This window comes from Pituophis catenifer, unplaced genomic scaffold (genome assembly GCF_029215685.1).
Source record: "Pituophis catenifer annectens isolate HBS135680 unplaced genomic scaffold, rPitCat1.0.hap2 SCAF_6, whole genome shotgun sequence".
Classification (NCBI taxonomy): Eukaryota; Metazoa; Chordata; class Lepidosauria; order Squamata; family Colubridae; genus Pituophis; species Pituophis catenifer.
In genome coordinates this window covers 77310748-77325053 of record NW_027256886.1, presented here as the reverse complement: position 1 = coordinate 77325053, position 14306 = coordinate 77310748, and the positions used below count along the sequence as shown (strand labels likewise).

Below are 14306 nucleotides of genomic sequence, written 5' to 3'. Positions count from 1 at the left end.
TCCAACTGGTGCAGAGTGTGGCCGCGTGGGTGGTTATGGGAGCGAAGTGGCGTTCCCATGTGACCCCCCTCCTGCGCGAGCTGCATTGGCTCCCGGTGGTCTTCCGGATGCGGCATAGCCTCCCACCGGCCAGTACGCTCCCATAGAGAGGGGCTCCTCCAGGTGCCGTCGGTCAAACAATGTCGACTGGCGGCCCCCAGGGGGATAGCCTTCTCTGTGGGGGCACCTACGATCTGGAACGAGCTCCCCCCAGAGATACGGAGGATCCCGGATCTGCGCACCTTCCGTCGCGCGCTCAAGATTTTTTTTATTTCATCAAGCTGGCCTGGCCTAAATCTTTTCTCCTGTTAAATGTAAATTTTAATTTGTTTTTAAATTATTGGGTATTTTAATTTGTCTCAGCCAAATTATTTAATTCGTTTTTATTCTATTTTAAATTTTTGTATTTATGTGTTTTATTCTGTGGCTGTTCACCGCCCTGAATCCTTTGGGAGTAGGGCGGTATACAAATCCAATAAAAAAACAAAACAAAAACAAAAACAATCTGAACAGCAGTGATCAACAGTGATTGTGGCAGAGTTGCACAGTAAAGCAAGAGAACTATCTGTCTCTTTGGTGATTCATGTCTTAATCTTCCCCTTGCCTGTCCACAATTGTTTGGGCCATTTAAGGTACAGTACTCTTCTGGAATACACCCCCTTTGAACACACACACATACAGAATTGAATAAGTTTTGTCAGATAGCTATATTTGTTGGTCTAGCCATCTTTGAAACCTGAGCATATCCTCAGCCTCATCATTAAGATGAAAGTGTGGCAGATATTTTGACACAGACTCATGATTTTTGATGAAGGTGAAGTGGGGACAGTAACAAAGTTGGGAGAATTTACCAAACTTTAACAAAATTAAACTTTTAAAATTAAAATTAAATTTTAACAAAATTGATGCGGTGGCTCAGTGACTAAGACCCTGTGCTTGTCTATCGTAAGCTCAGCTGTTCGAAACCCTAGTGCTGTGTAACAGAGTGAGCTCCCGTTACTTGTCTCAACTTCTGCCAACCTAGCAGTCTGAAAGCACGTAAAAAATGCAAGTAGAAAAATAGGGACCATTTTTGGTGGGAAGGTAACAGTGTTCTGTGCGCCTTTGGCATTTAGTCATGCCGGCCACATGACCACGGAGACGTCTTCGGACAGCGCTGGCTCTTTGGCTTTGAAACGGAGATGAGCACTGCCCCTTAGAGTTGGGAACAACTAGCACATATTGCAATGGGAACTTTTACCTTTACCTTATCCTTACTAAGAGAACAGCATTTACTAATATAATGTTTCTGTCATGATAAAGATTGCTACAGGGGCTACCAACTTTTATGTCGACACAGTTTTCTGCTGGCTCAGTAACTAGTGAAAACATTTCAACTGGGTTAGGATGAAGAGCCCTGGAAGTTAAGCATGCCACCCAAGTGTGTTAACTGATATTGTACGCCACAAAATGTGTGCCCGCTACTGATGGATAGCTAGTATTGCTGCAATAGATGATGAGGGAGTTCAGGCATACCTTGCTGGTCACATCAGTTTCCAAAGTGTTGGGCAATCTGTAAGGAGCAGATAAGGTTTTGGAAGGCAGCCTAAAATTCCAGCATGATGTCATTGTCATACTAAATAGCCGGAGAATGGATGGTCAATGGATTTGATGCTGAGAAGGGAAGGAATTTAGAAGTGAAACAGGAACCAGAAGTACATTCTAAAAATGTCTCCAGTTGCATTCTCAGGTCTACACCGCAATAAAAAGTGCAGAGCTACATCTGAAAACATAATGCAGAAAAATTTAAATATTTTGGTTGCTTGTTTGCTTATAAGACTTGTGTGCCGCCCATGTCTCCCTGTTATTGTTGTGCTACTGATCATTGTTCAGTTCAGTTCAGTTCAGTTCAGTTCCTATAAGGCACCAATGCAGGCTTCCTCTAAACTAGCATTCTGTACAGAGGTGGGTTTCGCATACTGTAGTAAACCAGTTCGCCCAGCACTGGAAATGTGAGCACACCTGTGCGGCATCATAAATCATGATAATTCACTCTTGTGTGCTGTGCGTGCAACATCAAACAACACGGCAATTCACTCATGCATGCCATCCGCACATGTTTGCGGCATCAAAAATACAGCGATATAGGACGGGATTACGCCCAGGCGGGTGGGCAGCCACCAGCAGGTCGCCACTACCAATTCGCCCGAATCGGTCCGAACCGGTTGAATACCACCTCTGATTCTGTACCTTGCTATACTCAAGATATACTGAGATTGCTACTGCAAGAATTGTCGTCCGGTTTTGTTTTGTTTTCAAAAGAGCTCTCAAAGAAGCCTAAGGTTATCTGGAAGCCTTTCAGCTGGGATACTGTGATGGCAAGATCAACAGTGCCCTCTTAAAAATTGCCCCCAATTGACCTCTTTGTTATTTGCACAATACTTTGCCACAGCATATCTGTACAGGAAAGTATTGGGGGTATTCATAGGCCTCTTGTGCACTCTTGTGTTCCTGAGGATTTGGATTTTCATTTTCCAAATCCTCAGGAACTGTTTCAAGTAATCTGCCTGCATTTTAAATAGCTCCCAGTTTTGAAATGGTTTACAACACCCCAAGAGTCCATCAATGCACTCTTAATATTTATATTGATATTGTTTCCTGATTGCTTATTTGTACCCTATGACAGTGGTGGGATTCAAGTAATTTAACATCTGGTTCTCTCCCCTAATGATTTCTTCCAATAACCAGTTTGCCAAACTGCTCAGAAAGTTAACAACCGGCTCTCTCGAAGTGATACGAACTGGCTGAATCCCACCACTGACCTATGACTATCATTAAGTGTTGTACCTTATGATTCTTGACGAACATATCTTGTCTTTTATGTACACTGAGAGCCTATGCACCAAGACAAATTCCTTGTGTGTCCAATCACATTTGGCCAATAAAAATTCTATTCTATTCTATTCTATTCTATTCTATTCTATTCTATTCTATTCTATTCTATTCTATTCTATTCTATTCTATTCTATTCTATTCTATTCTATAACTGAAAAGGTAGAACACAACCATACTTTTTTCAAGCAATCACACTCTTGTATGTGGTATTTTTTCAACTTGGGAAATTCTAAGTATTTACAATAAATTTGTAAAGTTGCCAAAATACTATCCCATGATCTGTGTAAAAGCAGCTGTGAGATATTGGTGTGAAGTTTATGGGGCTTAATGTCTATAGGAGATTCTCAATCATCCAAGTCATGGTAGTCCCAAAGGAGCTTTTTCCAAAAGGCAACTGGACTTTCTTGGGTTGGGTTGGGTTTGGTTTGGTTTTTTTTAGCTTCTAGAGGGAGAAAAGAAAGCTTAGGACCTGGAAGATAATTTAGGTAAGAAATCAAATCAAAGGGAAATAACTTTTCTGCAAGCTCTGCAGAGCTGTAGGGCTTCTACTAAAACGTGGCTCATCTGTGGACTCTAATATATTTATTTTACTTATTTATTTTATTAAATTTCTATACCGCCCTTCTCCCGAAGGACTCAGGGCGGTGAACAGCCACGAGATAAAACACATAAATACAAAAAATTTAAAATGAATTAAAAACGAATTAAATAATTTGGCTGAATTTAAAATACCCCATAATTTAAAACAAATTAAAATTTACATTTAAAAAATTTAAAAAATTTACATTTAAAAAGGGGAGAAGATTTAGGCCAGGCCAGCTTGATGGAATAGGAAAGTCTTAAGCGCGCGACGGAAGGTGCGCAGATCCGGGATCCTCCGTATCTCCGGGGGGAGCTCGTTCCAGATCGTAGGTGCCCCCACAGAGAAGGCTCCCCCCCTAGGGGCCGCCAGTCGACATTGTTTGGCCGATGGCACCCGGAGGAGCCCCTCTCTATGGGAGCGTACTGGCCGGTGGGAGGCTATTGGTGGTAGCAGGCGGTCCCGTAGATAACCAGGTCCTAAGCCATGGAGCGCTTTAAAGGTGATAACCAGAACCTTGAAGCGCACTCGGAAGACCACCGGGAGCCATATAACACAGATGAGCCATAAAAACATAGCTCAAGCACCCAACAAAGATGATGGTATGGGATCCTAATGGCAAGAAATGATCTAGGAGTGATACAAATCAGTGGTGGGTTGCTACTGGTTTGCCCCAAATCAGATGAGCCAGTAGCGCCAGCGGCAGGAGGCTCCGCCTACCCGCCCGGCCACTTCTGCGCATATGCAGAAGCGTCGCATGCGCAGGAGAACGCGCAAGCGCAAACCGGTAGTAAACTAAATTGAAACCCACTACTGGTACAAATACCAATACTGTATGAATGGACTCTAGAATGTATCTTCTCTCTAGTTGAAGTTGATGGTGTAGAGCAGGATTTCTCAAACATTTTAGTCTTAGGGCCCCCTTGCCTTCTTATAAACTCTTTATGACCACAACAAATTTTGGTTATGTAGGTTACAAAGGTAAAGGTAAAGGTTTCCCTGTCGCCATTTCTGACTCTAGGGCATGGTGCTCATCGTTTCTTGGGCGAGGGAGCCAATTTCCATGGTCATGTAGCCAGCTGCCCACCTAGTAGTTTAAAAGCATGCAAATGCAAGTAGGTACATAGATACCACTTCAGTGGGAAGCATAACATCATTCCTTGTGCCTTTCGGATATAGCCATACTGGCCACATGACCACGGATATGATGTAGACCACTGATGGCTAACCTTTTACGTCACTGTGTGCTGGCCTGAGTGCCGGAAATGGCACAGAAAACCATCCCACCGGGACCATGCAGCCTCTGGGGGGGGTGGGGAAGGCTCTTTTCACCCTCTCCAGGTTCCTAGAGAGGCTCTAGAGCCTGGGAAGAGCAAAATACGGGCCTTTTGGTCACACCGGAAGTTGGCAAAGGGCCATTTCCAGCCTCCAGAGGGCTTCGGGGGGGGAGACTGTTTTCCCCGCCACAGGCTCTTAGAGAGGGTCTGGAGCCTGGAGAGAGCAAAAAAATGGCCCTACTGGGCCCACCGTGCCATCGTGTGCCAAAAGGGAGCGCGGGGGGGGGGTGCGCACATGCATGGGGGCGGGGTGCATATAATTATGGGTGTGGGTGCGTGCGCGCACAACACATCCCTCCCCGCTCCCCCCACTTTTGGCACGCGATGGCAAAAAGGTTAACCATCACTGCTCTAGCACATGAATATAATTGAACAGAATATGGAATTTCTTTGTATCTGACTTCCAAAATGGCTGAAGGAAGAGCATTAGCTGAGTGAGTGTTAAAGTCCTTCTCAGCTTGGATATGGTAATATTGCTTAAGTATCTCACTAATTTAAATATGTAAGATTGACTGCTCAGGAAGTACAACCTGGTCTTTCTGCCTTTTCACATAATTCAGATATATTATATATCCTGCTGTACTGAAATGTGTTCTGTTCTATTTTTCTGTAATACGTTGGGTAAATCTGGATTGTTATAAATGAAGATGGATTGAGATGTTGTGGAAACTTTATTACATAAAGCAACGGTGTTATTGAATTTGGAATATCAACCATGTCCGTGTTTTTCTTTTCTTTCAGGACCTCCCGTAAGTACCAAAGTTTTTGACTCCGCTGGGAAGAACGCATCTGCTGGTAAAGTGAATGGGCCCTGGGGCAAAGGAGAGAACAATTATTAAATCAGGAAGCAAAAAGCAACAACCCTAAATTAATCATTTACTGCCATTTAGATTCACAAATGAGTCTTTTCCTTTTCAAGTGGATAGCAACATATTCCATGATGGGAAGTAAAGAAGCATTTGACTTCTCTGAGGTCAACTAGGACTGATGGATTGTTTAAAAACATCGCTGAGAGTTCAGAAACAAACATTTTATACTTGTGTGGTCAAAAGAACAAACATTTGAGAATCTGCTATATCAACTTCATTATTGCCTAAGTATATTGTGCTTCTCTAGCGCTAGTGCTGTCAAACTGTAGTGATATTGAACATTATAGGACTGGGATGAAGTATTCTGTTGTTAACCATGATAGCTTGTTAAACATGGTTACCCATTCAGCCACTTGTACAGCTCCTTAATGCTAGTTATAAATGCATACCTGGCAGGAGATGTTGCCATCAAGCATACAGGTCGTCCTCGACATACAACCATTCATTTAGTGACCGTTCAAAGTTACAAAACAGACTTATGACCGTTTTTCACACTTAACAACCATAGCAGCATCTCCATGGACACGTGATCAAAATTACTTAGCAACTGACATGTATTTATGACGGTTTGCAGTATCCGAGGGTCTTGTGATTCCCTTTTGCGACCTTCGGACAAGCAAAGTCAATAGGGAAGCCAGATTCATTGAACAACTGTGTTTGTGAAGTTTCTGAAAGATGTCCTAATTAATTCATGAGCCATGAGCCAAACTTCAAAAGAAATACAGTCATTTATTAGGAGCACCATTTTGGCAATATTCGGATGCAGTTAGAACTAATCCCCCGTAGATTTACGTTCCCCTATGACCCTGTCTCTCTCCTCCTCCCTGGCCATGTCATAAATCACATTCTCCAATTAACTACTTTGGCTGGCTGTGAAATCCAACACCATCCTTCTGATTGCGGTTAGGAAGAATGTATGGAACGTAACTTCAGTTAGGGAAATCAATCAGCTCTATCAGTTCTCCCTCCCTCCTGCTCATGGCAACTTGAAAGCTTTGCAAGCTGATAGTGTTACTAACTTAACAATTGCAGTGATTCATTTAACAATCATGGCGGGAAAGGTAAAATGGAGCAAAACTCACTTAACAACAGAAATTTGGGGCTCAGTTCTGGTTGTAAGTCGAGGACTACCTGTACTACTTCTAAGGAGGACATTCTCCTCCTTTCTAATTTCATGTTATTTGTTTAAGAAGGTCTTTTTGATTACCCTACTCCATAACCATCGGCATCCATTAACAGGAACTTCTTCAATTCTTTCCCAGTTGTGTTCTTCGATATATTCTTTTAAAAGGAGTGGTGCTAGGAAGTTGAGCCAGGAACTTTTTGCCTGCAGTATATATTTTCTGCATTTAGTATCCTCTGGCAGAAACCATATGGGCAAATGGTACTATCCTAATTTACAGCGTACATTAAAGATGGGGGCTAGGAGTGGTGCGGTGGCCTAGAGGCGGAGCTCTCACCTCACAATCAGCCTCACCAGGAGGCTATGGAGTTCGATCCTAGGTAGAGGCAGATATTTCTCTCTCTCTTGGCACAATGAGAATATACCTGCTAGACAAAACTCCGCATTGGTGACAGGAAGGGCATCCGGCCATTAAACACTCTGCTAGCTCCAGTCAATTGCCCAGACTCCACCCCTCATTAAAAGATGATGATGATTAAAGATGATGGTGGATGCTGCAGGCTTTATTTTCTTCCCCTCTCACAAATATCATCAGCCACCTGGGAAACAAAAGAATTGCTTGGCTAGGAAAGATCCAAGGTTGGACAGGTGGTTTAGACTGGCATGTATGGTTATTGTCTGCTCTATTTCTGGTTTTGTGGAAATGTTTTGTGTAGGTGCATTCAGGGGGCCCTGATAATAATTGCAAGTCAGGCTGGTTTGGGTCGCAGGCTTAGTGCTATTTCAAAATAATGATGTTCAGAGTAAGCCTATGTAGCGAGAACTAGAGTTGAGAGGAACTGGAAGAATTGATCCAGTAAGTAGCACAGGAAGAGAGTTGATAGGCTGTCCCCTTTCACCAGGTACCTTTCCTCTTAAGTGCCTCATATTTAATGTTGTTCTTGCTGAACATCTGAATTGGGGGTGCTTTTCTCTTGGTTTTGCAAGTTTTCAGAATTGGGTTGCTAGGGTCTTGGGAATAGTGAATGCAACTTTGAGTGCAATTATTTTTTATTATTATTTTTATTAGGATTTTTCTTTAGGTCTCCTTCCTTGTGCAAGGGGTTGGACTAGAAGACCTCCAAGGTCCCTTCCAGCCCTATGATTCTATCTTCTATCTATCTTCTCACCGCTGACCAGCTGCTATTCAAGCTGGGGAATCTGTTTGGAGACCCAGTTGCTAGAGGAACAGTCTAGTCTGAAAGTAGATTAGACAGGTAAAGGAAAAAGTTCCCTTCACACATGTGTGCTAGTCGTTCCTAACTCTAGGGGGCAGTGTTCATCTCCATTTCAAAGCCGAAGAGCCAGCGCTGTCAGAAGACGTCTCCGTGGTCATGTGGCCGGCATGACTAAACGCCAAAGGCGCACGGAACGCTGTTACCTTCCCACCAAAGGTGGTCCCTATTGTTCTACTTGCATTTTTTACATGCTTTCGAACTGCTAGGTTGGCAGAAGCTGAGACAAGTAATGGGAGCTAACCCCGTTACGCGGCACTAGGGACTCAAACCACTGAACTGCCGACTTTTCTATCAACAAGCTCAGTGTCTTAGCCACTGAGCCGCCACATCCCTAGATTAGACAGGGACCTCCCTAATTCATGGAATATAAGAAACAAAAGGACGTACAACACAATCAGACTTGCAAAGTCAATTAAAATAGTTTTAGCCTTCCAGTGGTTTTGATTTCTTGGTCTGGTTCACCTAGTGCTACATTATGTAGCAGAGAATGAATCCGTCAAAACAAAAGACTGAGTGGAGAAAGAATGACAGCAGAGCAAGCATGATGGAGATCTAGGATGAATGGCAGTTGGAGACCGACAGGACATTAGACTAAGAAAAAATAGCAGCAGTGAGATAGGATGGAAACGAAAGGAAGGGAAACATTGATGTATCTATTGAAGAGAGACTTAGTGAAAGCTAGGATGTTGGACTATATATCAGATGACTCCTTGGTCAATAAACGTATTCACGAGTTTTAAATCATGGCTTTGTCTAGTCTGGCTGGATTCTAGGAGTAACACATTTCCTCCAACCTTTTGCCTTTGTATTAGACATAGCTTTCAAATAAAATAAAAGAAAGACTTCTATTGCCCTCTGTAATTTAGTAGATGGCAGCTGCAGGTTGTCTGGGGAAATATTAAATGAAGTGTAGTATTTCCTAAACAATACGATGATTTGATGCAAATGTGAGTTACTCCCAGGATAAAAATGAATTATAACATACTGGTTTGTGGGAAGGGAGACTACTGGAAGTCTGGATGTTTTATTTTTGCAGGCTATTTCATGTTATGGGCTTTCGGCCATAGCAAAATATTTGTTCTGCCATTTCTCCTCCCTAAACCCTAGTATGAACACTAGGATCAGAGGTGGGTATTCAGCCGGTTCGGATCGGTTCGTCCAAACCGGTAGCGGAAATCACAGGTGGGCCCGCCCCTGCCCCATCTCTATGCCATCCTATTTAAGCACATTTTTGAGGCTGGGCGTATGTGCAGAAGGTGCGAGAGAGAGCAAAGCGCATGCACGGAAGTCCAGGGGCACATGTGGAAGGCAGGCACGCACACACAAAGCAAGGGTGCACGCACGGGACGAACCGGTAGTAACATAATGTGAAACCCACCGCTGACTAGGATATATCAAGCTGTCTGTACAGAATTAAATTAGCCTTCGAACTAGACTAGCATTTTCTACTGTAACTGGGAGTAGCTTGGCTAAGCCAACCTGGCAACCTTGCTTCCTATAAATGCTCAACTAGAAATGCCAATGAACAATGAACAAATATCAAATAGGGGCTTTTTGTGGCATCCTAGAAGTCCGAAATCAAACTCAATAATTGTTTCACTATTCAGATCCATTGTTCTTTGTGCCATCATCTCCTTTGTTTTCTGCCTGTGGTTTTTTTTTTTTCAGGGTCCTACAGGAAGACCTGGCCTTCCGGTAAATATCCCCTCTTCTTTTTGTGTTTTTCTTTTCTTCCTTTATTGATACCTGCAATCTATACTATACTACAATCTATACTACAGACTTACAGTACAAGCAGGGATGGACTGCTAGGGGTTTGCAGGGGTTCGGCAGAACCTCTAGCTAAGATTCTGTGGAGTTCAGAGAACCCTCAAATCCCACTCCTGGCTGGCCCTGCTTACCCCACCCAGCCTCTCCCAAGAGTCCCCACCTGGCCCGTTTTGGATGCAGGTAAGTGTAGGGCACATGCGGGAGGCTCGGGGAGGGTGAAAAATGGGCCTACCGGAAGTTCGGGAAGGCTGGAAATAGGCCCCTTTTCCAGCCTCCAGAGGGCCTCTGGAGCCTGGGGAGGCCGTGTTCGCCCTCCTGAAGGCTTGAGGAAAGCCTCTGGAGCTCAGGGAGGGCAAAAATGCCCCTCCCCCGTGGTGCAGGAGGCCAACTAGGCCACACCCACCATGGCCATGCTCACCCAGCGATCGGGCAGAGAGCCCCTTGCTAAAAGTTTGAAGCCCACCCCTTCAAAAGTTATAAGTACAAGTTATAAACAGAGAGCAAGATTTAGGATGAGGGTTTTAAAACTGAGTTGTAAAGAGGGTTAAGTTTTAGAAATTGGACTTGCTATCAGACAGTGATTTCCAGAATATGATGTTCTGCCATTGCATTAGCTTTCTTCTTTCAAAGAAATGACTTTCCTAAGAACTTATATTGCTCGAGGTATTTCCTGCCCTGTCCCACTTCTGGTTTTGCTTCTCCAATCTAGCCCCACAATAGAAAGGGCACATTCATGAAAAGAATATACATCTGAGAATATTGCAAGTCAGACAAGAGTTAGCCAAAGAATTTTAGATTTTCAGTATTTCCAGATTTAGCTGGTGAATTATTGCAAGCCTGGTCAAATATTATTTCGGATATGGAAATGATTTGTGGATTCTTTGGAACAAATCGTATCATGGGGGAATATAAACTTCATGATACCAGAATATAAATAAATCTCAGTGAACTAGGATGATCCATATGGAGAATAAATAAGTGATCAGGCAATATTTTAATTAGGACTAACTGAATATTTGGGGGCAACCTTTTGTAGTAGCTGCATTCAATCATGCCTCCCCTGCCTATTCAAAAGGAGTTGAAGGGAGAAAATGTGGCTTGAAGTACATAGAGACAAAATGTCAAAATACCAGAGAAGAAGAGACATGGACAGAAATGGGTTACACTGTACTAGACAGCAAACAGATTAAATCTGTTTTGTCTAAGTGGTAAGGAGATGCCTGTTAATTAGACATTAAGTGGTCTGGGTTATTTTTTCTTCAGTTCCTTAGGTCACAAAATTCCATGAACAAAAACCATCAGATGTTAAGATGGGTTTAGCCCAAACCAAACCACAAGGAAAATTGCTACAAGGCAAGAGGCCAACCTCCCTATTCGGACATTAGAATCCTAGCAACCTATCCATCATACTTATGAATTAAATTTATATCTGAGCCTCTAGCCCAGTGTTTCTCAACCTTGGCCGCTGGACGATGTGTGGACTTCAACTCCCAGAATTCCCCAGCCAGGTTGAGAACACTGCTCTAGCCTATCAGATATACAGTATTTCATCACAGCTGATCCTATCAATGATCACTGATCACAATGGACAAGATTGATAGGAATTTGATATCTAACAATATCTGGAGGTTCACCAGGAGTGGGCTTCAGAGCAATGAGTTCGCTGCCCCATTGCTGGGAGGGTGTGGCCAAGGTGGGTATGGCCTAGTTGGCTGCCCGCACCATGGCTCCAGAGGCTTTCCTCAAGCCTCCAGGAGGGCGAAAACTGCTTCCCCTGGGCTCCAGAGCCCCTCCGGAGGCCGGAAACAGGCCTGTTTCTGGACTTCCGGACCAGTTTTTTGCCTTCCCAGACCCTCTGCGCAGCCCCTGAATTTACCTGGAATGATGAACGGGCTACATGGAGACTCGTGGGAGGGGTGGGGTGGGTGTGGCCAGCCAGGGGTGGCATTTGGGGGTTTGCCGAACCCCGGCGATCCTTAGCTATAGAATTGCCCAAACCCTGCTGATCCCCCAAGAGCCGAACCCCTAGCAGCCCATCCCTGAGGATCACGTGTTCCCCATTTTTTAGTTTTGCAGACATGGGAGCATGTTGAGTGGAAATCCAAATTTAGCATCTAAGAGGAGTTTCCCAGTTCTGCCCCTAAGTGCCCTTCCTTGCGTGAGGTACTTGGAAGTCAGACTGTTGGGAAATTAGAGACTTGGGTCTTTGTACTTTTTTGTTCATTTTCTGACCTGTGGCAGAAGGCCAATGTTGATTCTTCAGAACGCTACAGCACAAAAACCAGATACATAAAAATCAGAGAAATTATACAGGCTGATTTGTTTTCTGTCTGCTTTCATGCTCTGCTAGCTTTCCACAGAGGAGCAAAGGACCTAGGTTTTGTTTCAGCATAGGCAACTTCCACACCTTCTTTTCATGTGGAACTGAAGAATCTGAATATCCTACATCAGAGGTGTCAAACACGATTTCATTGAGGGCCGCATCAGGGTTGTGTTTGACCTCCGGGGGGGGGGGGGCGGAGTGGGCATGGCCAGCTCGATGTCACTCGTATTGGGGGAGCCTGTAGTGGCCCAAGCACTCTGCCAGAGAAAACAGGCTCCCAAACTCCGTTTTCAGCTGCGACAGCCTCCTGCAACCTTCTGCCAGTGAAAATGGGGCTTGGGAGGGCTGCCTGTGGCCCTCCCAAGCTCCGTTTTCGGCTGCAACAGCCTCCTGCAACCTTCTGCCAGTGAAAATGGGGCTCAGGAGGGCTGCCTGTGGCTCTCACAAGTGCTTTTTTCACTGGCAGAGGCACTGTGGGCACGTCCTTCACTGTCTCCAGGGTGGCCCCGCGGGCCAGATCTAAGCACCCCATAGGCCGGATTCGGCCCCCGGACCTTGAGTTTGACACCCCTGTCCTACATAGTAAAGAGAAAATGAAACCACACATATGTAATAAATTTTTAGTTTTTATTAAAATGGATGTGATTACAAATAGGTTTGAACATTCTTGTCCTTAATTCTAATCCAGCACCTCAGTCTCTGTCTCATGTAAATAGCAACAATTTGTTGTATTGTTTATTGTTTGTATTATCTCCTATTTTAGACTCTTTCTTCTCCAGAGTTAATAAATACAAGATAATTCTTTTTCCAGGCAGTAAAAACATTCAACATTAAGCTCTTATGATGTTATGAATCTAGTGGCCATAACAAATGTTATTATTACCACGAATCAAAAGTATCTCCAGCTTCGCAAAGTAACCGTTCAGCTTAAAAAGATAAAATAAAGATAGTTTGATTCAATGGATAGTTTGATTCATGTCTTTAGATAAATTATACGATTTCTGAAGGCTAACCAGCAAGTAAACAGCACAGACCCAAAGTATATTCCCTAAAACCCTTAAAGGTGGAAAGCAAAATATAGACCTTTTTATTTTGTATACTATTTGGCTGTTCCGGTGATAAACATTATATAAACATGATACGGTAGATCACCAGACAGGCAATGTTGAATTGTTATTCTAGGAAATATGTAGCACTTTCCTGTAGGGTTGTATGTCTTACTCATAAATGAATGTATTTCTTGTTATCATGTTTATAATCACCCTTCTCTCATAAGAATGTATTGCTTATTCTTAATGCTCTAAGTAAGGATGCAGGTATCGTTCGATTCCATTTGAGCCCAGCATGTATATGAGATGCAGAAATCAAATTGTCTTTAATCTCATCTCATCTCGTTCATCCGTTCCTTCCTTCCTTCCTTCCTTCCTTCCTTCCTTCCTTCCTTCCTTCCTTCCTTCCTTCCTTCTTTCCTCCCTCCCTCCCTCCCTTCCTTCCTTCCTTCCTTCCTTCCTTCCTTCCTTCCTTCCTTCCTTCTTCCCTCCCTCCCTCCTTCCCTCCCTCCTTTCTTCTGGCATGCTTGTAAGTCTTATGGTTACAAAAATTTGCTTGATTGAATGTTGGCAGGGTTTCCTGAACAAACCCCATGTGGTTTGTTATATAAATATCTGATCCACATAACAATATTCCAGTCCAATCTCTAAATATTTAGATTTACTAGAAAGACTAAGAACAAGTCTGGAACCCTTTGACTTACGAATATATGCAGACAATGTGGGATGGGATTTTCTCCAGATGTTTGGTGAATAAGCATCTTGCAGTGTTGCAGGCCTGTGAATGCAATAATATGAGATGATTGAAAAGACATTGGATATTATTATTGGATAATAATAATAACATTATTATTATTAAACATGTTGGTCTAATGTATTCAATAATGGTCCAAATTATTACAGGAAAATTAAAACAAATAATAAATGAATTACAATAAAAAGAGGAAAACTGAAAAAACACAGACCTCTGATGCAAAAACTTGCATTGTTATACAAATGGTTTTTCAGTTATACAAATATACATATATTTACTGTGTTGGACCATGGCAGTTGATAAACAGTTCA

The 14306-nt window shown here is 43.2% G+C and overlaps 1 protein-coding gene and 1 long non-coding RNA gene across 2 annotated transcripts in view; both read left to right on the top strand.

Annotated features, from left to right (window-relative positions):
- LOC139318379 (uncharacterized) overlaps positions 1–5588 on the top strand; it is an 87341-nt gene extending 81753 nt beyond the window's left edge. The window contains exon 3 of the long non-coding RNA XR_011600506.1: positions 5572–5588. This is a non-coding gene — a long non-coding RNA (uncharacterized lncRNA). The remainder of the gene's footprint in view (positions 1–5571) is intronic.
- A 4194-nt stretch (positions 5589–9782) lies between these two features.
- Positions 9783–14306, top strand: part of COL13A1 (collagen type XIII alpha 1 chain) — a 128328-nt gene continuing 123804 nt past the window's right edge. The window contains exon 1 of the mRNA XM_070945642.1: positions 9783–9794. The gene's annotated coding sequence lies outside the window, so the exon portion shown is untranslated. The remainder of the gene's footprint in view (positions 9795–14306) is intronic.